The 27,928-nt window shown below is 41.2% G+C and overlaps 1 protein-coding gene across 7 annotated transcripts in view; it reads left to right on the plus strand.

The window, feature by feature from the left end:
• celf5a (cugbp, Elav-like family member 5a) overlaps nt 1-27,928 on the plus strand; it is a 194,291-nt gene that overhangs the window by 73,800 nt on the left and 92,563 nt on the right. The gene's annotated exons all lie outside the window — the stretch shown is intronic.

The raw sequence follows: 27,928 nt of genomic DNA on the forward strand, positions 1-27,928 counted from the left end.
AAATGTACAGTTTCCAGCTGAAATGATAATTTAAGTAGTAGGTATACACTGATGTAATATTAATTGGTGTATTTTTGTGTAAATATTAAAATGATTGTGAGGATATGCTCGAATTCTTTTATTTTTATTTATTAATTTTTTTTTACATTAATTACATTTCATTAATATCATAAAATAAAATAATATTTTTTATATATTTATTAGTATGTCGAACTTTTTCTTGTAACAAGTTGGACTTATTTCATGTTCACAATAATTAGACAAATTAAGATACAAAAAAATTCAAACCAGAAAAACCAAGCAAAGGTTTTTGCATTTTATTTTACAATAATTATGCAAATTACTAATAATTAGCTTTTTGTTCTGTTGCATAAATGTTTTTTCTTTACTTTCATCATTTTTGAAATTTTAATGCATCAATTAAAAGTAATCAGTAATTAATGGTAAATGGAAAAATGACAAAATTATGTGGAATAAAAACACTAATATTGAGTACTTTTAATAGAACACCACTTCACTACACCCCACTGAGAATAAACACAAGCAACGAATGTAGATAAATAAATATTGACAAACAGACAGACAGACAAACAGACAGACAGAAAGACAGAAAGATGGACAGGCAGAGAACATAGATAGATTGGCAGACAGAAAGAATGGAGTCAGACAGAGATTAAAGTCAGAATTTGAGTTTCTACCTCCTGTGTTTCTTCCATTCCAAGTTCCTCATGAGATCTATGTGAGTTTTCTGAAGTGCAGGTGGATAGAAAGCTGATAAGGGAATGTTGAGGTTCAGGTTAGATGCAGTTTAACTGAGACTCGGCTCATGGATCACAGCGCTGTTTACGATTTCTAAATTCTGCAGCTGTAGCCTAAGCAATACACTTCCTCTTAATGCATCTCTTTGTTTTCATGCGGTTCTGCGAGACGCTCTCGCCACCCCTCAGGAGCTGTGTTTTCCCCCCTGAGGAGAAGATGATGAAGTGTTGCTGTGAAGTGTTTTTGGTACAGATGTCTCGGTATTTCTCACCATTCCACTACATCCTGCTCAGGATTAGAAGAATGACTCCGTATTACACCGTGTTTATTCACAACATGTTTTGGAATAGCTAGAGAAAAAACAGGACGTGTCCTACTCCATGTCTGACTAAGACTGAACATGTGATAGAAGGTCTTGAGTCCGAACCCCAGCTCCACCCAGCTGCCAATCAAAAGGACATCTCCCAAATACCATAAATGTAACTGATCAAATGTTCTGTGGAACAGGATTGAGAATGACATCCTTCTGTAGATTTACTGAATCAATATCTGGTGTGGTCCAGGTGTGGATGAGGTTCCCTTCTGGTTCCTTGGTTGGATGATAGTCAGACAGCACTATAACATATTTGAAGTGGATTTGTGTCCATGCATTGCATTACAGTCCTGATGGGAATGTATATTCAATCTATGCTATAAATGTGTTTAACTTGTGTTGATTGATAAATTGCGGCGTTGAGGGTAACAACGCCGGGGTTGATCATGGTTGTGGAGGAGGTGACGCGCAAAATTTGTTTCGCTAATTGAGGAAATCACACATACGACGTGGCAGCAGGAGAGGCCGGCTGTAGAACACTGAGCCAGACAGAGTAGTCCCGGTGGGAGAAGCCCTGGGGAGACGCCTGAATGACCACCATGACTGATACTCAGCCTGATCAAGGTTATTGGGCCAAGACAAAGTGAAATGAGAGCTGTCATGCTGGTTTATAGCTCCTGTTCGGTACCTGTGCTGTCCTGACCCTGAACGAGGAATTGAATCGGACCGGCCTGTTTTGATCTGTTCCAAATCACACCATTAATCGGACACATCTGATCAGTGAAGGAGGACGCCTGTGAGTAAGACTGTATGGCGAATTCGCTTTGAAGGCTGGATTTTTAGAAGGCCTATTTCACCAAACTTGATTTGTCAGGCAGCTTAGAATGACTCGGGCCAGCATTTTTAGCCTCTACCTTTTCTCTGACCGACTGTCAAAACAAGTTCTAATCCATCTTATTATACCAAGTGGGAGCGAAATGTTGGCGAGACAATGGCAAATGCCAGCAAAAAAAAAAAACTCAGAGCAACCCAGACAGGCAAATCAGGCGTGGGCTCTGTGGGGAGCGTCTCGAGTGTGAGAGTGTATTGGTGGATTAGAGGAAAAGGCCAGGAGAAGGAAAGAAGGGACCGATAATAAAGAGTGAGCAGCTGTTGAGAGGTTGAGAAGCAAGGAATGAGGAATGGTGGGGGATGAAAAGGACAAGGAGGAGGAGAAGGAGGAGGAGCGAGAGTGGTTTGGTATTTTCTGTTGAGGAGTCAAAGGCTAAAGAAAGTGATTTTGCCCTCGCTTCGGTTCCATCAAAGACGATCAGGAGTGGCAGAACCGGATTAGTTAAGACGGCCACACTCGGGCTGGCAGGCAGGAAACTCGAGAAAAGCCAGAGTGGATATCTATTCGTTCAAGTTGCCTCTGGTGTTATTGTTCCTTCAACTCTGTGGGAGTCTGGGACGAGAAGTTTGGGGTGAAGGTGATGCATTAACTGTGGGTCACTTCTGTTTCTGAAGGATCAAGTGACTTCAGCAGATATCTGAGACGGCTTCCGCTCAGCTTGGGGCATTTGGTCTGGTTGGAAAGATACTTCGCAATCTAGATAGAGAAAATAAATCTGGTCCAAAAAGAAAAAGAACTGGTTCACTGAGGGTGGCCTTTAGAGACTGGCAAAATGGAGATATCACAGTGGGGCTTTGTTGCTCCTTCACAGCTCTAGAACTTGGGTTGCTGCCTCTGTAAGTTTTTATGCATTTCCCAGCTTAGGATGCCTTTAAGTCCTCTGGTTTTTCTCACACCTCTCAAACACTGGGTAGTTGGAAGTGTGCATGGTGTTCTGCTGTGCTGGGTGAACTCTGACTTCACACCTGATGTTCTTGACATTTATGGCATTTGGCAAATAATCTTATCCAAAGGGACTCATGACCTTTACCTTACCACTGAGCTACCACCTCCCTTTCAACATGGAATAGACCGTGAATCTGGGAAGGGTCTATGGAAGTGGTAGTTGAGTGGATAAGATATTGGACTTCTGTTTAGAAAGTCATGGGTTCAAATCCCAGCACCACCAAGCTGCCACTGCTGGGCCCTTGAGGCTCTGGGCCAATTGCCAGGCTGTATACTTTAAATAACTGAAAGTTGCATTAGATAGGGGCATCCGCCAAAGCCTTAACTTCTTCCCAGGAAACTAAGGTTACTGGACATTACCTTTTCATGTCCATCATGATCTCCAGAAGCAGAGTCAGATTTAAACACTCGAGGCGAGGGTGAAAACCCTGCTGGTTTTACTTTCCGAATAAGTTCATTAATATTCACAGGGACCTACATTTGCCCCCTCCCCTTTAGCACCTAATTACCAGTGTTGCTCAGGTTTTCACAGCTGCTCCTCATGTTTTATTCAGCATCAAGTGCAACACCAAAAGTCATTAGTAAAGACTGACACCAAAAAAAAAAAAAAAAGTACTGTTATGTCAGTGGCATGAATGATAAGAACGTTTTGGTTTTTTATTTTTTTTTACCATAGAGGGTATCCAGGAGTCGTGACTGGGATGTGTGTGTGTGTGTGTGTGTGTGTGTGTGTGTGTGTGTGTGTGTGTGTGTGCATCTGCAAATGCATTTTATCCTATTAAAAATTATACTGAAATATTTGTCAGCACGCCTCAGTGGCATTTAATCTCCTGCTGTTTATCAGTTTCCACTTGATTTATTTCTTCACCTTTTGCTTATTTATTGAATTTAATTACACACCCGAAACCCAGTGTTGCGGCGGCGCTTTGTGCCTTTGTTTGCATATGAATGCATGTACCTAGCGGTAGGTTGTTTCCTTCTAAATCCACCGTCAAGGCACCAGTTAATTAGTCTAAAACTCCCATTAGGTGGCTGCCAGGCTGCAGACTGAGCTGAACGACGTGCGGTGTGTGTGTGTGTGTGTGTGTGTGCGTCTGTCTGTTGCAGGAGCTGCAGCCGGCCTGAAAACATCACCCTGTTTATAGTGCGCTAATTGCGCAACGTGCTTGGCGAGGTGACTGGGTTCGTGTGTGATTTGTAGTAACAGGACATCATGATGTAGGTTTTTAAAGATGCCTGAATGAAGCGAAGAGATTTGGGGCAGGGGGTGGAAAAGACTTGATGTGCTCGGGGGAGTGTGTTTATGCTGTCACAGAGAATTTCAGTCTAAATAATAATGCAGAAAAGATATATACAAAAATAACAATAAAATAAATATTCCAAACACATTTCATACACACTCCTCACACACATCTTATACACACTTAACAAATACAGTACAGTCCACATCCATGCATTTCATACACACACTCCCTATATACTGTACAGTACACACACACACACACACACACACACACACACACACACACACACACACACACACTTATACACACACTCCCTATGTACTGTACAGTACGTACATACACAAACACACACACACCTTATACACAAACTCCCTATGTACTGTACAGTACACACACACACACACACACACACACACACACACACACACACACACACACCTTATACACACACTCCCTATGTACTGTACAGTACACACACACACACACACACCCACACCCACACACTTCCTATGTACTGCACAGTACATACACACACACACACACACACACACACACACACACACACACACACACACACACACACACACACACCTTATACACACACTCCCTATGTACTGTACAGTACATACATACACACACACACCTTATACACACACTCCCTATGTACTGTACAGTACACACACACACACACACACACACACACACACACACACACACACACACACACACACACCTTATACACACACTCCCTATGTACTGTACAGTACACACCCACACACACACACACACCTTATACACACACACACACAATTATACACACACTCCCCATGTACTGTACAGTACACACACACACACACACACACACACACACACACACACACACACACACACACACACACACACACACACACACCTTATACACACACTCCCTATGTACTGTGTACAGTACACACACAATAATAATAATAATAATAATAATAATAATAATAATAATAATAATAATAATAATAATAAGAAGAAGAATAAATTTTCACTATTAATAGGAAAACAACAATATAAATAAATTTTATTACATACATATTTGTGACTCGTTTCCTTTTGATTTTATTAATGTAATTGTATCGTAAATCTTTTTTTGTTTGTTTTGTTGTTGTTATATGTGCAGGACAGGTTAAGCCCCAAGTGTGGCTGATTTACACCCGAGCTGCTGGAGCACTTGGTTTTTTAGATCTTACCCTTTGTTTTTATGCTGGCATTTGTTTGATTTTATGAACTTTTATTGAATCTTTTGTTTTCGACAGTCAGAATCACATCACAGTTTTTCACTTTTACGGTTTTATATTCATCCACTTTTCAGTCATCATCAGTGAAATACGATGGACACAAAAATACACGGGAATCGATCAGCTGTCAATCCGTCCTGTTCATTCTTTCAGTTTTTAAATGCTGTTGAAATGATCCTACGTTCTCATTATTCCGTCTCCGCTTCATATATTCATAGAAAACAATCATCCCATCAATCCTGTCATTTCCAGTTGTGTAAGATCACCCAGGCAGCCAATCTTTATAAGAACAAATGCGTTTTTGTTATATCGGGTTGCACCGATTTATCTCCAATAGGGCATTGTTGTGGTTCCACAGGTCAATCAAACAAGCTATTGTTCCAGTTTAACTAGAATTGTGCTGCAGTATGTGTGAAATATCACATGTAAATAAGTGCCGTCTTCTTCCCATCATGCCGTCTTCCTCCTATCATTAGTTTTTTTCGGTAGCGGTCGGCTGATGTGGGTTTTTCTATCAATGCCGATATTTTGAAATTGAGCAGCCGATGGTCAATATATGATGCAGATTTTTGGGCCAATATAGTTAGCCGATCCCCTCCATCTACAGTTAAGCAATCAGACCTGATACAGAAAATTGCTTACATTAAACATTTATAGGACAACACAAGCCTCTCCAATCAGTGCACGTGTTAACAGGTTTTGGTCCTCGTGTCTACCTGTAGCCTAAACTACAGCTGGTTGAAGGTGTAGCATCATATTTAATCCATGAAATATATAAGGCAAGGTTATGAAGGATGAGAAGCTGATGGTCATCTGTTTTTAGGTCGATTTTTGCATGTCGAATTGGCAGCGGAGAAGGAGAACTCCAATTGGCTATTCAGCTTAGCGAATGAGCACACAAGAAAAAAGGACTCTGATGAAAGCATCAAATCCATGAGCATATATATATATATATATATATATATATATATATATATATATATATATATATATATATATATATATATATAATGTTTGTATGAATTCTGACCTGTTCTACGTAATCATGTGTTAATGAGGTCTCTGCTACATGAACACGCAGCGTCCGAAACAGTTCAATGAAGCGGATTTATCCAGAGCTTTTCCAGCTCTCCTCTCCGAGCTGCACGCTGAGGCTCGCACGTCTCCATCTCCAGCACGTACCGCCTGACAGCTCAGACGCTCACGTCACGTTAAGCCTCATCACCCTTCGTCCTACGCCATCCATCGCTCAGATATCACGCTGCATCACTCTCGCTCTACAGTGAGGCGTTGGAACGCGGGGAAAAGCCGATTACATTCAATACAATGGATACAAAAATTATACAAATTTTACATTCACCTCGTAAAATGTCAGTTTTCTGTGGACAAAAAAAAATCAAAACAAGATAAATCCATGTCAAAAGTTTGTCCGCTTTCGGTGTGTGAACTTACAGTGCATAAACGCCAGGGGAGAAACAGTGAGGCAGGGGGGGAAATGTTTTAATAAACTGATTAAATAAGATTGTAGACCTTTTGGGGGTGAGTTTAAAACTGTTGCGTATTTTACCCCCTGACTTTCAGTGGTGTACTTTATTTATTTTTTTCTCAAACGAATGTCATTACTAAACCCAATGAACACGTCTCCTTTCACTGGAGCCACAACTGCACTGCCCGCATGCATCATCTCTAGCAGAAGCGTCGATATTCACACCATTACATCACGACAGGGTTATGTATATTTGAGCATGTGCAGTTTGCTAAAAATGCGTGAAAGAGACGTGAAAATCACAACGTTTTTGATCGCCTTCTAATGGAGCCTTGGAGTGACCTCCTAGAAGCAGTTCATTCAAGAGAAATGAGAAATAGAGAAGTAGAGTAGACTATTAGGAATAATTTAATTCAAATTCAGACGCATCAATTGATCACATGATGCTTCACAACCACCAAAGAAATCACTTTTCCTCTCTTTTCGCTCTCGCCAAAAGTATTTGGACACCTGACTTTTTTAGCCACTTGTGGTTCTTATCCAAACTGTTACCACGAACGTTAGGGCACACGATTCTGTAAAATGTCTCTGGATGTAGAAGCATCAAATTTAACTTGGAGATTCAAACCTGTTCCATCATGACAATGTCCTTGTGCACAAAGCCAGCTCCATCAACATGGAGTTAGATTTGGTGGAAGATCTCTTGCTATAGAACTGTAATGCTGACTGCATCCCCAGGCCTTGTCACCTACATCAGTACCTGACTTTTACTTTACACCCTTGTGGCTGAATGAATCTCCAGAAATCTCTACAACATCAAGTGGAACATCTTCCCATGAGAGTGGAGGTGATTATATCGGCAAATGGAGACTAAATGTGGAATGTGATGTTCAAGCGCATAGCAATCTTACAGAAACAGCTTTATTGGTGTGTGTGTGTGTGTGTGTGTGTGTGTGTGTGTGTGTGTGTGTGTGTGTCTTTATTTAGCCATGTTTATAATAGACCCTGCTGCCTGTTGGACCTCAGTGGACTCGTAGGTTCATGCGGCACTATTAGCCCTCACAGCATGTACTGATTTAGGCCATCAGGAGAAGAGAGTCCATACTGCTGTCATTTCCTCTTATTATGTAAACCAGAGAAAAAACAGAACAGACCTGCTGTATGAGTGATGATGGGAGGAGGAAGAGGAGAGGGACAAGAAGGGGGATGGGGTTCTGGATTGTATTTGATGTACACCCGGGGGAAGTGAGGGTGAAGGAAATTATGGAAAGCTCCTGTAGAGATCAGGTCCTGTGTGCTCTGCTGCTGGAGGCACAGCAGAGGTTTAGTGTGTGGGACTTGAAGAACACCCCTCTCACTTCTCGGGAAGAAAGCGGGACTGGTTCTGTGCTTTCTAGCAGACTATTAGATTAGAAGATTAGCTCAGCTCTCCACACGTGTTCTGAGGATAATGAAGTGCTAATACGGGCAGGTGTATGGAAGCGCAGGCAGGTGTGAAGTGTTACATGGGTTTTGCACGGCACCAATGTCTTGCTAAAATAGTTAAAATGACAGATCGCTCGTGCTCGGCTCCATCAGAGCTGAGGAAGTCAGAGAGATGCTCTATCAACTGGGCCTGTTCTAACACCAGCGCTCGGAGAGGTGAGTGTGCTGCATTAGGGTTTAGACTTGATGCTAGAGTGGATTTCATCTCGCTGCGGCAAAAAAATACGCTGATTATAAAACTGAAAGCTGTTGGGTTTCGAATTGGATTAGCTGAGCTGCGTTGGAAGTCCACGGAAAAAAAATGCATACACGATTTGAAGGTTCCTGCACCACCATTGGTTTTGCGCCTCATTATTATCATCACTAAATTGGTCACCAGTTTATTAAATTCTATTTGGTTTTATTTGTACAGCACTTTTAATGATGGACAGAAATAAATAACGGTGTTGAGGAGAAAACTCCCTGAGACTTCATTAGGAAGAAACATTCAGAGGAACCAGACTCAAAAGATCACTTCATCCTCATCTCCAACACCAGATATTCATTCATTATATAGAGGTGATACAGAATCAAGAAGTTTTGAGACTCGCACTTTCGCCGACTGTCAGACGCCTTAAAACCTGGCAGTTGAACTCACTGTTGGTGGTGTGGCCCATGGGGATGAATTCTCAATGCACAATGCAGCGAATGTCGAAAAATACGTTGAGCATGCACTTGGTGGAGATGCAGACATTGTCCCAAAGCAGCTTTACAGGGTTGAAAAAGGTTATAAAATTGTAATGTATAACTTAAGTGTCTATAATTCTGTAGTAAAATGTTTACATTAATTAATTTTATCATTAATAATTAATTCATTAACATTTCTGTCCAAATTCATCCTTAAAGCTCCTCAGTTGCGTAGTAACTTCATGCATCTTTAGGCTATTGAGGTGGAACCATCCCCAACTGTTCCATGGCTGTTCCATAACTGAAACTCTGCCCCCTGCTGTCTACATTACTTGAGGTACCAACAAATAGCCTGCACCTTTTGATTAAAGTAAGTGTGATGGACCATAATGGAGCAGCGGTTTGCTCAGATACTGTGGACGGGGTCACTGGGTCACGACCCTGTACTGAGTTACTACTGGGTAGAGACACATTCCAAAATAAAAATGGCTACACGTTACTCTGTATTTCCACCAACCATCACACGCAACCCATCAACCAGTCCTTCAGAACAATTTTTTAAATGAAACTGGTTCGTAGTGTTCAAAAGATCTTATATTCTCGTCTTATATTCCTGACCTACTGGGTTTTTTTCGGCCCAGATTCGTCTTTAACATTGAAGTCCGTATGAGTTCACGGCTCATTGATTTTACTTCATGGAAAGACGCTGTATCTCTGCTCACATCTCACAGCAGAAAGCCAATGACCTGGCTGCAGAGCAGAGATTGGGCTCTCCTGCACTCTCTTCTGCTTATTGGCAATCCCTGTTTTTTTATGCATTTGTAGATAAAATGTCAAGCTCCTTATAAGATCTGATTATTTCACACACACACACACACACACACACACACACACACACACACACACACACACACACACACACACACCTGGTTTGTTAGGCTTCATTACGATTGTGGCTTTTCGAAGACAATAAAAGGCAAATTCATCGATTACTTGCTGTACACTGAAATAACACGCCGGGTCCCTTAACTGTGATAAAAACCAGTGAAATGGTGTGTGTGAAATGGTGTGTGTGTGTGTGTGTGTGTGTGTGTGTGTAAGTTCGGGCTGGGGGGCTGGGTGGTGAAGAGGGCAACCAATAGAAAAACCGAACTCAATAACTCTCCATGCAAGTTTTCATAGATTTATCAATTCTAACCTGCTTTATCAAAGCCACTTATCATATAGATTGAGAGTTCTCTGCATGTTCCTGAGCCTCGGCTCGATCTCAGAAACAGAACGCATGCTGATAAACCCTTATCCTCCACCCACACGTGTCAGTGGAAGCGGAACATGGTAGAACCTCGATCGCGTAATATATCGGTTCAGTGACTCGTCTGTCTTTAATAAAGGGTGTTGTTATGTTGGAGATTAATGCAGTTACTCAAACCCAATATCTCTCTATTCAACAGCCTCACCGTCCCACCATCCTACCATGTAACCCACATACTTACAGTCTCACTCCTACCATCTCTGTCTCACAGTCTAACCATCTCACAGTCTAAATGCCCCACCATCCCACACTCTCATTATCCCAGCATCTCAGAAAGGTCAGGTGTCCCCAAACTTTTTAGTATAATGTTAATTTGGAGGACATTCAAAACCTGTATTATGTAAAAATTAAGGTTTTTGTTAGGAAACCTGTAGAACAAATTCAGTTCTAGTTTCTTTTTGTCCTATCTTTAGTAAACTTGATGTGAGACGTATTAGAGTACTGGTCTGCAGATACAGCGCCATCTGCTGGGCATCATTTCAGATTCAGATTCCGTGCTTTAATGACGCTCAAGCGGTTTGTACATGTCAGGGTGAGCATTATGCAGCGGATAAAATGTGTACAAATTGTTTCTCTGTCCACAAAACATAGGGCTCATGAATCTAACAGCTGACTATGTCACGTTGACTCAATATTCGCCCGATCGGTTTGAACGTATCACGTGGACGCAGAGATGTCGGACAAACAGGACTGAGGTTTATGGAAACGAGGACCTGAGATGGTTTTCTATTTCACTGAAACTGAAACGATGATGGAGAAGAAGTAACATTAAAAAAAAGAAAGCTACAGATGCTGGTGATCGTGGCAGTTTTCCCCCTAGAGACGAGTTTCCATAAGCTGGAAAAAAGGAAAAAAAAAAGTCCCCAGACCTTTCAGACATGGCCTTGGCTTCTAAAGAGAGACGCGCTCTACCAAAGCCACAGCCGAGGGACATGTTGATAATATAGCAGTCTCTTATTCAAGCAGCTGGCAGCCTTTATTTGGTGTTTGTTACCCTCCTTTGACCTATGGGGACTATTAAATGTCACTCCCCTTTAAGTGAGAGAGAGAAACAACTTTGCTGAACTTTGCATCACCTTTAAAGGTCAGGAGTTTCCATGGCAACTGTACCCTCCCTTCGCTACAACTCCTTTTCTTTCCGATCGTCTCTCTCTTTCTCGTTCCCTCCCGCTCTTGCCTGTTCTTACTATTTCTTTTTTTTCTCACTTACCCCTCTATTTCATGCATTCTGAGTTATTGACACTTTTAAAGAGTCGGATTCTCTACGTTTTGAAAAGCGAGTTGGACGTATGATGGAGCATTTCTGTGCCAAATAGAACGATGAAGATGCCTTCCAATCACATCGAAACTTGAAAATATGGTAAGTCGTAACATGGCCAAGTAAATTATTTAGCAAAACACAGCATTTTACACTACAGTACTGTATAAACTATACACTTTATACACACAGGTATTCTCTGAGTTTACGATGATGATGATATCGATACATCAAAATTGTACAAATATTTCACCTGGAAGACAAACGTAGCAGCGTACTGTATATGCTCTACGATCCATTGGGACGTTGCCAGGGTCTCCCCATCTTCTGCCTTGTGGGATGTCTAACACCCGTATTGTTTTTGTGTTTGTTTTTGGTGTTTTAAAGCTAAATTTGATCTCTCGTCTCTCTTTTATCGGCATTGCCAGACACTAAAACAGCGAGCGTCCGGCTCCATGTTCCAGCGCTCGTCCACCATTCACCTTCACTGTTAAATTCTGTAAAGCTGCTTTAAGACAATGTCTGTGGTGAAAAGCGCAATAGAAATTAACTTGACTTGACTTGACTTTGATCATTATTAACACATTATAATACACTACCCCCATACTGATCACCATTCTTTAAGACTCCTGCGTAGGGCCAGGCCATGTCTCCACTTACCATGTTCTAGATAAGATGGTGTCATTTGTAAACTTTTGTTGCATCGCTATCGTCATCATAAGATCGTTGAACCATCAGAAACCATCTCAGCACTTCTTCCGGGTGCAGAACTTGTTTCGAGTACGGTCCTTCATGGCGTCATGAAGGCTGAAATTCCATGTATGGGTGCTTCAAACAGAACCAGAGCAAGAGCCATGTCCATCACCGTGCTTTATTCAGTTACGGAGGACTCGCTCGAGAAGAATGCCTCCAAAAAAGTGTGTTTTTTGGATGTCAGGGAAGGAGAACCTTGTTCTAACCATAAAGACGTGCTGCTGTTGCTGCTGTTTTATTTTGATGTTTTTGATGTTGAATTTCAGATTTGGGATCCGATTCTCGATCTGATTGTTAGCCAGAGTTCATTTGAGACTATTAAGAGTTATTTATAGCGATGTCACAGCTTGCAGAAGAGACTTTTGGCTCCTGCCCACACCACGCCTCCAGGAACTCGGCAGTTTTTGGAGAGCAGCATAAAGTTGGATCTTTAGTTTTATGATAAAGCTTAAGACTCTTCGGAAATATGTAGGATGTAATACTACTCAATAGGTACGCAAGATCAACATGAGATTGGCTGAAACGGTGTGTGTTCTGACCCCTTAAGATTTCTTTTTTGCTGATTTACATTTACAGCATTTGTCCAGAGCAATCTGCCATTATTTGATTCCTACAAGTGAGCAGCTATGGGGTTAAGGGCCCTGCTCAGGGGCCCAGAAGTGGCATTTTAATGTGGCTCGGATTTGAACTCACAGCCTACAGATCTAACCACTAAGCTATCACCTCCCACCTGATGTTTTCATTAAAGGCCCACGTGTGACATGTAGGATGAGCACAACAAAATGCAAAATGTCAAGCCAGAAAGCAGGACATCTCCGGGCATGTTCGCTCTCCATGGCCTGTTGATGAGAATTAATGTGGGAAGTAAAAAAGATTATTGTGGGAAGAGAGTGTGTTTGTTTTTGGGGGGTATTAGAGCTTAAACTTTCCAGTCACGGTGCAGCAATTTATTCAAATTTGTTGCCCTGAAGTCTTTATTCCACAGTCAAATCAGAGTGACGGGGGGTGAGGAGCTGAGGGGCCGAGGGATTGGACATGGGGCTGGTTTGAGGGTCCCAAACCCTAAAACACAAATAAACAAAACAGTTACAAACACAAACAGGAGGTACTGCAGGTTGACAGTTTTATTTGTAGAGCGTTTTTAGTAATGGACATTGTCTCAAAGCAGCTTTGCTAAAATAAAATGGTTGTAATAAAGTTTAGCACCTACTAGTTTTCTCCAATTAATTGTAAGTTTATTCCTAATGAATGACCCAGGGGTGTCAGTGTTGAAGGAAAAACTCCCTGAGATGCCATGTGGAAGAAACCCTTAGAGGAACCAGGCTCTTCCTCATCTGGGTGACACCGAATGTCCGTTCATTACAGTTCCATCATTATTGAGGAGCTGTTCAGCGATGGACGCTTAGAGGTGGAATTCGTCATGAAAACTGCAGACTCTTGATATTAATTACAGTCCAAATCCATCCTCAGTTGCTCAGTACCTTCATGGATCTTTAGGCTGTTGATATGGGGAAAGGTTTTTGTTTTTATGATGGCACAAGCGACCGAGAGATCAGAATCAGAAGACACACGAAGGCCACCCTCATTAACACAAACATGTGGTGCTGTGCAATGTGTTCATCATTTTTGTATTAATAATATATAAAATAATATTTTATAACATTTAAAAATAAAATAGAAAAAGTCAAATTACTAATGCAATACACTTTTTACACTTTTTTATTATATAGATAAAATCCAGGTATTAATTGATAAAAGGAAATTAAATTAATGGGAAAAATGTATATACATACTTTTTTCTTCATTCCCTCTTTCCTTCATTGATTCATTCCCTCGAAATATGGAATTGTCAGGAGTTTTAAATGACATTTTAATTAAATTCTAGAAGCAGGACATAAAATGATAAAGAATCCAATGATGGCAGCAATCTGAGTTTTATGCCCTTATAGTGTGGCTTGGAGACAAATAAAAAGTGCAGTCCTCTACTTAATATGTTCATAAGAGAACTCAGATTATAACTGTGTTCCACATGTAAAAAGGAATGCATTTGGTACACGTGCATCGAGCCGAAAGTCCTGTTTAGAAATGTTCAGTATGAAGACGTGTACCGTTACACCCACACTAAATAAATACTGAGAGAGATTTAGGCATTAGATACCTTCGAATATTAATGATTTAGGAGATTGCAATCAGGGTGTAACATGTGGCCCAGGAAATGTGAAGTAATAGAAAAGGATAAAGTAGATCTGGAATAATACAGGTCATGTTTTCATTTAAAGTAAATTACTGAGATATTAAATGATAAAGTCTTATAAAGAGTACTTCCTTCCTCAGTGCGGTTAACATTTCAATTTGGGTTATGATGACTTTTCGATGAAGCTACACACACCCAACCTGAAAACGAATTGAAAACTGATAATCTTCTTGTTTTCAAGTGCGCACAGATATTAAAAAACGTCCACCGTTTCACATCGATGGGAAGATATTAAAAAAGTGTTGGTTGATCAGGCAGATTGAGCTCTGACTCCTTTTGCTCAGAGCAGAAGCGCTGGCTGATTACGAATCGCATCGACAGAGGAAAGTCCAATCCCCAGGTCAGATCCGCAGGATTCTTATTCGCCTGCGGTTCCGATAGTGGACGGAGGCGTTCCTGTGTAAGCGTTCGGCCGCAAGATTGGACTGTTTGTTAGAGCTCCATTGGCGAGTCGATGAGGCAGGGAGTTAATCAGCGCTGTGAAGGGGAACTCATGCTCCTGAAGCCGAGGGGCCACTTGCAGCGACTCTGCCGCCTCCAAGCGCCACACAAAATGCTACATTAACCTTTAATGGCTCGAAATAAATGCTAGACACACAATACGGCCGCATTCTCTTTCCAGAAAACCAAAGACAGGGCAAGGAAATGAAAACACACAGCCATGTCTGGAAATCAAATTTGCTAGATATCCAGTTTATTTTTTTTTTAGGGTGCAGGTGGTGGGCCAGCATGCATTGCAGATCGCAGGAATGGCTTTTCGCTTATCAACATCAACACACATCTAACTGCCATACAGCAACTGCTGAGATGTAAAAATGAGAACAAGAGCTGTTCGGTTCAGGATGTACATGCAGTGGGAAAATGGAGTGGGAAATAATAGGAAGTGTGGAAAGTTGTAGGAAGTGTGGCAAGTGGTAGGAATTGTTGAGTGGTAGATCAGTGTATAAAGTGGTAGGAAGTGTAAGAAGTGGCAAGTATGGAAAATGGTAGCTCAGTATAGGAAGCATGGGAAGTGTAGGAAATGGTAGCTCACTGTAAAAAGTAGTAGGACGTGTGGGAAGTGTGTGCTCTGTATAGAAAGTGGTAGAATGTGCACAAGATGGAAGCTCACTGTAGTAAGTGTGGGTGGGACATGGAAACTCAGTGAGGGAAGAGTGGAAGGTACCGTATTTTCCGGACTATAAGCCGCTACTTTTTTCCCACGTTTTGAACCCCGCGGGTTAAAACAACGAAGCGGCTTATTCATGGATTTTTCCTGGGTTTTTTCCTGTTTTACAAACTTCAAGCCAAAAAACTAAACCCCATAACATTAGACCAATGAAATTTCCGAACGGAAACGAAAAAACGCACCTCACCTGTGTTCTGAGCTGCACGGCATCGGGAGAAAAAAAGTTTTTTTTAAACGCACGACGATGCCAAAAGATAAACTCCTGAGAGAAATAGTTGTGAAAGGAAGTAGGAAAGACAGTGAACAATGACTTTCTTGGTGGGCTACTGTTTAGATACAAGCCGTTGTAGCGTGTTGAGTCTGGGTGAAGGGAGAGCTCGCTAACTCCAGTTACAACAGAAATCATATAAGCACAGACAGGTTTCCAAAATTCGTGCTTTTTAATTTTTCTTGGCAACTGCGTTATGGGTTATTCAAAGAAACTTAGAAATCAGCATCAGAAAATAATAAGGACATATTCCTCGGTCTTGCACACATGCAGTAATACCCAAAATGCCGCTCTGCTCTTAAATAAAGCCACCGTGTAACAGACACTGTCTTTCGTTAAAGCCTGTGTAAAGTTCATTAGTTTCAGTGTGGATGCTTATTTATGTTCAAAATAAAAATCTTATATATGGGTACGCTTTATAGTCCGGAAATTATGGTATTTGCTTTGTCTAGGAGGTGGTAGAAACTGTGGGAAAGTCCAATGGTTAAATAGTTGCACATCTGCTTGGAAGGTGGTGAGTTCAAATCCCAGCTCTACCAAGCTTCCATTGCGGCCCCCAACTACTGAGTCTCTCTGGATAAAGGCATCTGACAGTAAATGTGGTGTAAATCTATCGTGGAAGACAAAGTATAAAGATGGCGTATTGTACGTTATGAGATGACTTGTTTGGGTCTCTTGAGGAGTGTAAGGATTATTTGTGGAATACACTGATATGTGTTTAAAAGGGTGGTGCTTGCAAGTCACGGTGTAACGGAAGCGCTGCGTAACAGAATTCTGTATCACACGTTATCTACATAAGTAGAGATACAATAACGCAATCTGTATCCGTGTCTGGTCATAACGAATAGTAAACAGAATGTTTTTACCTAATATAATAAAATGGGTTTCTTTTTGTGATGAAAGATCTCCTGGTGTTGTGTTGTTCCAGTAATTCAGAACCAGCAGTTCAGCCTGATGCTAAACAAACACGGGCCCCTCAGCACAGCAATCTACCGGCTGTGGGTGTGAGCGAGTGCTCATGGAAAGTAACGCTTGGGGTGCTGTGAGTGTGAGAGTGTGTGTGTTTGTGTGTGTATGTGTGAGAGTGTGTTTGCACGTGTGCGCTTGCGTGCCGGCGCTATAGCGATGGGGGTAATTTACATATAAATGAAAGTTGCCGATCACACACGGCTGACCCCATTTATTTCGGCCGACAGACAGGCAGGCCCGGTTACTGCCGACGCATTGGTGAATTACTCCAAATTACCACATTTCCATCTCCATGTCCACGCTGTCAAACAAGCGCTCATCGCTGCCACGTTTTCTCTTTCTCTCTCTCTCTCTCTCTCTCTCTCTCTCTCTCTCTCTCTCTCTCTCTCTCTCTCTCTCTCTCTCTCTCTCTCTCTCTCTCTATCTCTCTCCCTCTTTCTCCTTCTCTTTCTGCCAGCAGGAATAAGTCTAATTGTCAGTGTTGAATGTAAAGAGTCTGTCACAGCCTGTGTGTGTGTGTGTGTGTGTGTGTGTGTGTGTGTGTGTGTGTGTGTGTGTGTCAGTGGCATGGCATCCTGCTTGGCTGGATTTAAAAAAGTACACAGTGAGCGAGAGAGTTTCAGTACAGTGAAGGAGAGAAAGAGACAGATGGATAATGCCCGAGACAATGAAGAGCAGAAACAGTGTTCAGCGGCAGCGACAGAGAAATACCCACCTAATTTAAAACCTCACAATGTGCCTAGTTCATGTCCGCCCCTAAAATCACCCTGTTTTACATCAAACACTGTCACACATTGTACTTTTTGGAAAATGTCTCACGTATATTTATTTATATAGGAGGCTTTTTAACTTTTTACAATACGCAAACAGAATGATCTGCTCTGGATTTCACTGGACTCTCCTAAATCTCCCAGAGGTCTATGTGTATGTGTTAAGCCTTATTCCTTCTGTCTCTCTCTGTCTCTCTCTGTCTCTCTCTGTCTCTCTCTGTCTGTCTCTCTCTCTCTCTCTCTCTCTCTCTCTCTCTCTCTCTCTCTCTCTCTTTCTTTCTCTCTCTTTCCAGCTTTGAAGCAATCTTCTGCTGAGAAGACACACACACCAAAATAACCTCGACATTTCATACAGAGTTCCTTTAGGCTGCTGGGTATGAGATTGCTAACAGGACATCATGCTGCTAAAGCACTAATGGAGAACTCTCTCTTACTCTCTCTTTCTCTCTCTCTTACACTCTTTCTCTGAAATCCTGTTGCAGAATAGTGTTGTTCCATCTCCCTCAATGGACTTGAAAACACAGATTCTCCATCTAGTACATCCTGTACAGCAGAGGCAATCAGTGCTTACAACATGAGATCAGTGGAGAAGCCCAATAGCATTAAATTTGGAATCAGGTATCCCAGCATGGTCCGATTGGCCTGAATCTTCAGATTAGATCTGAAATGAGATGCACCTCGTGTAGGTCAAGTGTCCAGATTGCAGCAGGCCAGAAACTTCAGGCCTCCCCACACCAGAGCTAAGGCTATCTAGTCCGTAATGTCATTGGTGACATTGGGATTCTATTAATAGCCTTTGGGAGGAGCGCTGACCCAAAGCCCTGTGGTGCGACCATAATTGATCTGTCATGAAAGTTGCCCCTGCAACTTTCCCATGAGGCCTCCATTAAAGTCTCCCAAAAGCCAGGGCCTCTTGACTCCCAACCTCGGTTAGTGTGCAAACCATGAAAGTGCACCTGAAGGTCACATCCGATAGCAGACTCGGAGAATAAAGACGCCCGGGATGCTGGATGCTGGCCATAATTGCCAGTGAACAGTGGGGTTATTTGATATTGATTCTCAAATGAGGGAAATCCATGATGTCTATCCAGGCTGTTTACTGCCTGGCCGAGGTCCTGGTCAATAGCTGCATTCGCATCACGCAACACCGTGCAAGAGCCGCTCTTTCCCCTCATTTAAATGTGCAAACAGCGATCGCTTTCCCTCCCCTGCAGCTGCCGCCTGCCTCATTTGTATTTTTAGTGAATTACCCCGGATGCGCAACCTGAAACCGTTTAAGCGTGTCACTTAGCATTTGTTGAAGTTTCGCAGACACGAGGCTCATCAAGTTTCAGTTGGGGGAGTCTGCGGTTAAGTGGCCACTTGTCATGCGTGTTTATTTATTTATTTATGCATCGCCTTCTTTTTTTATTTTTTCCTCGCCCCAAAACGTCATGACTGTCTGAGCCGTTTAAATAGCGGATAAAGGACGCAGTAGAGGTGAAGCCGTACGCATATGTAAGGCCTGGTAATCCCACTAAAGCGTTATTAAATTGCTTTGTGGCAGCTTTTCTGTGCGTCATCTGTAACTGTTGGGATCTGAAGAGCGTTCTTCAGCGCTGAAGCCTCCTACTAAAGACTGGCCCACCGTTCTAAAGCCTCCATATTCGAGTGCAATTTGAATAATCTCAGCCATGTTTACACATAGTCATGAGGCACTTAATCCTTTTGACTTCTAGCATAAGTAGCATGCCCCTGAACATGGGGTTTGACAGTTTGATTCTGTACAGAAGACTACAATCAGACATGCCTGTACTCTACTTTGTATGCGAGAGCTGCCACAAATCCATCATATTCATTAGGATGAGTTGTAATGTATATAACATCTAAAATGTTCCTCTTTTATACCAATGTTCTAGCTCATACACACGCCCACACACACACACACACACACACACTTGTAATTCTACATTAATCAGGTATTTCATCGAGCTGTTTCTGCTACGAGAGCACGGACTCCCCGGTTCTGAATGCAGGAGCCGCTTGATAACTGTGATTGCATTTCTCTTAATGAGTAAAGATGATTAGATTCTCCTGACTCTCACCCACTGGTGACTGCAGCATAAAGAGGACACAGACTCATGGTCTCCTTTAGATATATTTCAAAAAGGAGAAACAAGACACACGAAAAAGATGGATGGATGGATGGATGGATGGATGGATGGATGGAATGTTAAATATATGGTTTAATGGATGGTTCTACAGATAAAAGAAAAGATAAATGGTTAAATAGATAGTTTGATGTAGGGATGGATGGATGAATGGATGGAAGTTAAATGGAAAGTTGAATGGTGGGATAGATGGATAGATTAATTGAATGGTTAAATATATATTTGCAAGAATGGATGAAGGAAAGGATGGGAGGTAAATAAAAGGATGGATAAATGGATGGATGGGTGGATGGAAGGTTAAATATATGGTTGAATGGATGGATGAATGGATGGATGGATGGATGGATGGATGGATGGATGGATGGACGGATGGACGGATGGTTGGTTCCACAGATTAAAGAAAGAATAAATGGTTAAATAGATAGATTGATGGGGGGATGGATGAAAGGAAGGATGGAAGTTAAATAGATAGTTGGATGGAGGTATGGATGGATAGATTGGTTGGATAAATGGATGGTTAAATGTATGGTTGAAAAGATTGGTGGATAAAGGGATGGGATGTAAATAGAGGGTTGGATGGATGGATGGATGGATGGATGGATGGATGGATGGATGGATGGATGGATGGATGGATGGTTGAAATATAAAAAATATTGCAGAATCTTTAAACAGATGGATGGATGAATAGTTGGTATAACCATTAAAACAAAAAGATAGATGGTTAAATAGATACATGTAAAAGAAAGGATGGATAAATGGATGTATAGATTGGATAGATGGATAGTTAAATATATGGTTGGATGAATAGACGGTTCTATCAATAGTTAAAAGAAAGCATGGATATTTAAATGGATGAATGTAAGTATGGATGGATAGATGTTTAATAGATATACAGAACGGTGGATGGTTAATAAGATGTTTGGATTGTTGGACGGCTGGTTCTTTCAAAAGATCTTCTACATTCTTCTACATTCTTCTTATACTTTTTTCTTCTTTACACTGTTCTTTTTTCATATTCTACTTCTTCTTATTCCCCAGTTACTTTGTCCTTGTTCTTCCTGTTCTTTATTTTTCTTTACTTCCTCTTCTTCTTATTCGCTGATCATCTCTACCATTTAAAAGTCACTATCGCCATAGTGCAGGTTATTCACATGAACAAATTTGGTCATTCTGAGCTCCGTCGATGGTTGAGAAGAAATCGTTGAGTTCAGCCATCGACTGCATGTGGTATTATCATGGGAAAGAATTGCCTTTCATTTATAATGGGCCTGAGGAAAAGAAAAAGAAGACTGAATAAGTGAGCAGCTTAGAGTAACACACACACACACACACACACACACACACACACACACACACACACACACACACACACACACACAAAAGCTTTTTAAAACTGTTTTTGTGTTGAAGTTGATTCGAGCTGAATTCTGGCCATGGCGTTTGCTGGATCTACTCGGGTTCACCATGACTCCGAAGCCTTGCTCGCACCGACACCCCTCGGCTGCTTCGTGAGCCGTGTGCCGTGCGCCAGCTACTCGATCACCCACATTAATTCTACTTAGCTATACAAGCGTGGATTTTAGCAGCCCGCAAAGGCCACCTGTGCAGCCGGGGGTCACCTTTACACCTCTTAAAGCCAGCATTGATTTTCAGCAGGACTTATTTCATGAAGCTGCTCTCAGGACAGGGCACAGATGAAGATGAACTAGGTAGCTAAATCACTTTTCTTTAGTCTCTTTCTTCACTTCCTCACTTCTCTACCTTTTCATCTTGGTTGGTTTCTCTCCTAACCACTTGTTTGTTGGGTCACTTTTTGGTGGTGTGAATAAACTGTGAAAGTGCCATAGGCAGTGAAAATAAAATATTTTTTTTGTGATATTTTGTAATTAAATCCTGATTTGAGAAAAATAACTTCACAGGAATAAAGGAATAAAGGTGACAATGCGACAATTGATGGGGGGGGGGGGGGGGAAATAGTAATCAATGAATTGCCATGTGCCTTTTTTCTTTTTATATAGTTTATTGGTTTATTATAGTTGCATCAATGTCCACATGGCAAACTATAACAGCTGTTAGCAGCTATATTTTTTTATATTTATTTATTTATTTATTTATTTATTTATTTATTTATTTATTTATTTATTTATTTATTTATTTATTTATTATAGCTTTGCCTATAACTGACAAGCAGTGACTCTGGAGACTACTTCCAAAAATACATACATGTAAACACATCCATACAAATCACATCAGCATATAATTTTAAATTATAATTATTATAATAATAATTTTATAGAAAATTTATAATGGACACTTTTTATCCAATCTATGTTCAGCACTGGACAGCGCCACAGTGTAGGTGTGAATACATTTTCTCTGTATCTGTGTTTAATAGCTTTTAATATTAAATCCACCCTCAAAAGTAAAGAAGAGAAGATAAATAGTAGTCTTGAATGTAAAAGTGTTGACCCTGATGTGGGTGGTGGGCATCTGTATGTCAGACGGGAGAGGAACGTGGCCAGGCTGGAGGCGGCAAATGGGAATGACTGGATCGGATTATGATGTCAGTCAGCGGGGTGATACTCCGCAGAAGACAGGCTGAAGCAAAGGGCTGAGGAATTAACCTGTGTGAACTCCAGCTAACCTTGTGGAAGGTGCAGAATGAGATCAGTGTTTTTTTTCTGTCTCTGTATAACCATAGAACAGTACTGTACTGGGTGAAGTTTTTGAGTCCCAAGGCAATAAATCAGAATTAAATATAATGGATTTGGCATCAGTTAGCACCAGCGAGGCATTTAAGAGCAGGCAACTGTAGGTACAATGCACACAAGAAATCATAATGATAGATAGATTGATAGATAGATAGATAGATAGATAGATAGATAGATAGATAGATAGATAGATAGATAGATAGATAGATAGATAGATAGATAGATAGATAGATAGATAGATAGATTAAGTTAAAGTTGTATAAAAGAATGTATAAGTGTTGTGCCTATAAGTTTGTTCCTTTTAATTGTAAGTTTATCCCTAATGAGTGATCCAGTGGCAACTTTGGTGAAGGAAAAACTTCCTGAGACTTCATGAGGAAAAAACCTTAAGACTTAAAAGGGAACCTTATCCTCAAAACTGATTTAAATTATAAATTAATTACAGTTGGTGTACATTTCAGTGATAGATGCTTAAATGCAGAACTATCCATGGTCCTGAACCATTGTAGCAGACTGTTGATAATATTTGCAGTTCAAATCCATCCTCAAAGTTCTTAAGTTGCTCAGCAATTTCATGGATCTTTAGGCTGTTACCTGCTCTACCTCTCCTACCAAGCTCCTCCATGCTTCCTATTTTCCTGCTGCTCCACTAAGCGTCTCTGGAGCTCAAAATTAGACAGAAATCTGGACAGGGAGCAGGGCAGCTAAAAAAAACCCTGCAAGCTGCAGTGAATTGCTAATAGGCTATCATGGTAGCAAGAAGGCAGAGGCTCGCCTGAGGTCTGTAACCCATTAAAGAAAACGTCAACTCGGCATAGGTACGGTGGGAATTATGGGTCAGTGGCCCAGGAGCCGAGTCGGCTGCTTATTGGCCAGAGGACTGGCCCTGTAATCTGTCACGATATCGGTGTGGTGGTGACAGCGTGGGGACGGTCCTCAACACACAGGACGGTGAAACAGCAGCTCACTGCAGCATTTGAGCATTGAAATCTTAAATGCAGGTTTTGTGAAGCTCAATTACATGTAAATTGACACAGGTCTCCTTCGTACTCGTGAGGTTTGTTTTCTGGAGCAAGGTGTGTTAGAAAAACTGCATGAGACTATGTAAGAGAAGAAACCTTGAGAGGAACCAGACTCAGGAGGGAACCTCATCCTCATCTCCTGATATTTATCAATTCATGATATTTATTCTTCATTGTTGAGGTTATCAGCTGTTAACTGATGGAGACTCAAGTTTAAAACAGTTCATTTATAAGCCATTGTAGCAAATCCATCTTGGTTCCAAAGTGTACCTTAAGTATCTTCATGATGTTCATGTGGAACTATCCTCAAAAGCAGTTAGTTCTTTACCATTGATGAGAACTCCATCAGGGCACCAGGATGGATCAAGCAATTCAAGAGAACAGAAAGGGACAAGATCACTGGTATCACAGGAGCATGTGGACCTTAAAAATTTATATCGAAGTGATTTATTTCCCTCTAAAAAGAAATGTGAAATTTATCTCCATAACCACATACTAATACACTGATACATTTGGAGCTAATAGGTTCATGTCTTCCAGACAAATGCAAATACATACATAAACAGGAGCAGAACTAGAGCTGGAAAGACTTGCATGGCATTTGGTTGAGACTCGCAATGTGCATCGGTACCAGGATCTCGGAGGACTTGTGGGAAAAAAATCTATTTTAATTGCCAGCGAGAGGCCAGATATGAAGCTTGTGGGTGTTAGGGAGCTGTCAGATATAAAGAGACGCTGAAGACGAACACAAATTATGCATTTGCAGCAGTTATTTGTTCATCCCAAGTGATCTGCTTATGTTCAGAGTCACAGTGATTAAAAAATGGTCTCTCGTTTATTTGCAATTTGAAAAAACTAACAAACTATGAATTATTTTTAAATCATTGGTCATGAAATAGAAACAATATAGGGTTGAAGTCAGAGCTCTATAGCAGGCCACCCAAGATCTTTCAAGATCTCCAACCCAGGATGTAACAGTTTTTGGATCTCCTAGTATTGGAAAATTTTACTACTTAGCTTGCACATCCAAAGATGTCCTATCCAATAGTATACATAAAAAAGATAAGATGCATAAGATTTTCCTCTTCACTTGAACTAGGAGACCTAAACCTGGTCCAGCTCAAAGCCAGCTTCATGAAAATATGCTTCACATGGGTTAAAGTGGAAAATCTTCTGCTATAGAGCTCCAACCCTGAACATGATGAGTGCACTCAAGGTCTCCTCACTTTCTCACCTACATCACAACCTGACTTTACTAACATCCTTGTGTATGAATGAATCTCCACAAAATCTAGAGGAACATCTTTCCAGAAGAATGGAGGTTATTATACAAAGAAATGGGGACTACATTTGGAATGGGATCCACGATGACTTTCAGATGCCCTTAGAGACAATTTTGCTAGAAGATTATTAAACTAGACATCAGAACAAACAGCAGTCTTGGGAATTTATCATGTTTTTTCTGCAAGCCTTCCAAATCCAGAACATCAGCAGCTCCGAGCTGCGATGTGGTCATGTCACAACGATGCCCTCGCTCTGATTGCTCAATGTCAGGGGGTCAGATCCATCTGTCTCTTTTCCTTGGTTTTTCTTCAAGTTTGTATTTCCGTCTCTCACTTTTCTTCCTCTTGGCATGTCTCTAGTTCGTAGCCTCTACTTATTACAGTTCCTGATGAGAGGGCAGACTGGGCTGCTCTGTCTGTCTGCTCTCTTTTTTTTTTCATCTATTCTAATGTCTCTCTCTCTCATTGTCTCTCTCTCTCTTTCTCTCTCTCGTTGCTCAGAAATCATGCTGCCTGCTCAGGCAGTAGTTAGAGTCATAATTGGATGCAATGATGCGTCATTCATTTCTCGGTTTTTCAAAAACTGCTCGTGTATCCAGTGTTTGTTTGTTTATTTCTTTCTTTATTTTTACATGATTCTAGGTGTCAGCTGTAACTCAGCAGTCTGTCTGGACAAAAAGAAAGACACTCATTTCTCATCTTTTATTTTTTTTTTTGATTTTGGGGTTATTTTGATTTTGCCTTCTTTTTCCTTCCAACGGCACTTCTTTAGTTTGTTTCTCTTTTGTGTGCACCTATACTACAGTATATGGACTGAAGTTTTCTGGACACCTCATCATATGATCATCTCATAGGAGCATCCAGGTCCACATTAGGTTTGTGACGATTCATTCTGCCACAAGGTTGTTGGTAAAGTCAGGTACTGATGTAGGTGAGAAAATAAGGAGGCCTCACATTCATCCCAAAGATGTTCAAGGTTGAGGTCAGAGTTCTGTAGCAGGAGATCATCCAATCTAATCCATGTAGAGCACATCTTCATGGAGCCGGAACAGGTTTCGGTCTCCCAGTTCAAGTGAAGGGAATTTACGGAAGAAGCACATATGTCTGGAAAAGTCATGCGTCCCAATACTTTTGGAAATAACACGATCAGTCAGAAGTATATACCGTAATTTCTGGACCGTTAAGCGCACCCATATATAAACCGCACCCATATATAAACCGCACCCACTGAATTCGACAAAGATTTTAATTTTGAACATAAATATGTCTACACTGAAACTAATGAACTTTACACAGGCTTTAACGAAAGACAGTGTCTGTTACACGGTGTAACGGGTGAAATATGTTGTGGCTCCTTTAAGAGCAGAGCGGCATTTTGGGAATAGCCTGCATTTTTCCAGTATTACTGCATGTGTGCAAGACCAAGGAATATGTCCTTATTATTTTCTGATGCTCATTTCTAAGTTTCCTTGACTAACCCGTAACGCTGTTGGCAAGAAAAAAAAAAAAAGCACGAGTTTTGGAAACCTGTCAGTGCTTATATGATTTCTGTTGTAACTGGAGTTAGCGAGCTCTCCCTTAACCCAGACTCAATGTGCTACAACGGCTTGTATCTAAACAGTAGCCCACCAAGAAAGTCATTGTTCACTGTCTTCCTCCTTCCTTTCACAACTATTTCTCTGGGAAGTTTATCTTTTGGCATCGTCGTGCGTTTAAAAATCACCCGATGGAAGTTTTTTCTCCCGATGCCGTGCAGCTCAGAACAATGTTATGGAGCTCAGTTTTTTGGCTTGAAGTTTGTGAAACCGGGAAAAACCCATAAATTAGCCGCTTCGTTGTTTAAGCCGCGGGGTTCAAAACGTGGGAAATAAGTAGCGGGTTATAGTCTGAAAAATACGGTATACAACACATTTTTCCGTATATACCGTTAAGAGTCTTGTTTTTCTGGTGTTTGGGTTGGTTTTGTTTGTTGACTCTCGTCGAGTTCGCGCACTTGTGTTCTGCTGTCGCTAATCGCTTGTTACAATCTGGCCGACGTTGTGATGAAAAAAACATTTCACACAGTATAATTTGTAAAATAAATTAAAGTGTCGACTTCCAAGTGCTTAACGACCCCATTGTCTGGGATTTTTACATCTTACTTTCAGTATTGTGAAATAAATAGGATATTAAGGGTCATTTTTAAGTCACATTTTGTAAAGTTTGGCTCATGAAACGTTTTTAACGGTTCACTAATGGTTTCTGGAACCAAATTCCTTGTGTGTGTCAAAGAAACTGATGATCGTCATGGATAAAGACCAGGCGTCAGAAACCGGGAGTAAACCACAATGTCTTTATTTATACTCAACATACAAACACAAACTTATCTCGAGCGCTTCATCCGAGACGTAGACAGGAGCATGGAGGAACAGGGAACAAGCGTGATAGGAAGTTTGGGTGATCTATGGTAGCAACAAGTAGATCTGACAGTGAGTGAGGGGAAATCGGGACCTTATAAAGGGGAAAGGTAAATAGGGAACAGGTGTCGGTGATTAGAGCAGGGAAAGGCTGAGTTAGAGTGTGAGCCTTGGAGGAAGGCGTGGCTGGTGGTTCTCTGACAATGATATATTTATATATAAAAGAAAATCTTGTGGAACATCTTTCCAGAAGAATGAAGGTTCCTATAAGAGTGCATACCAGTCTTATAGTCAGGTGTCCACATACTTTTGACCATATCATATCAGTTAAATAGGTTTCAAAGTACAGAAATGTGTTGATGCTACCTAGAACTCCTTTATTCTCTCTCTCTCTCTCTCTCTCTCTCTCTCTCTCTCTCTCTCTCTCTCTCTCTCTCTCTCTCTCTCTCTCTCTCTCTCTGAAGTTCTCCTGGCTCATACACCCATTGCCACTCGCCTCAGGTGATTTGCGCAGATGTTCACTGCAGTCTCTTGATGGTCT

The sequence above is a fragment of the Silurus aristotelis genome, assembly GCF_946808225.1.
Source record: "Silurus aristotelis genome assembly, chromosome: 13".
Classification (NCBI taxonomy): Eukaryota; Metazoa; Chordata; class Actinopteri; order Siluriformes; family Siluridae; genus Silurus; species Silurus aristotelis.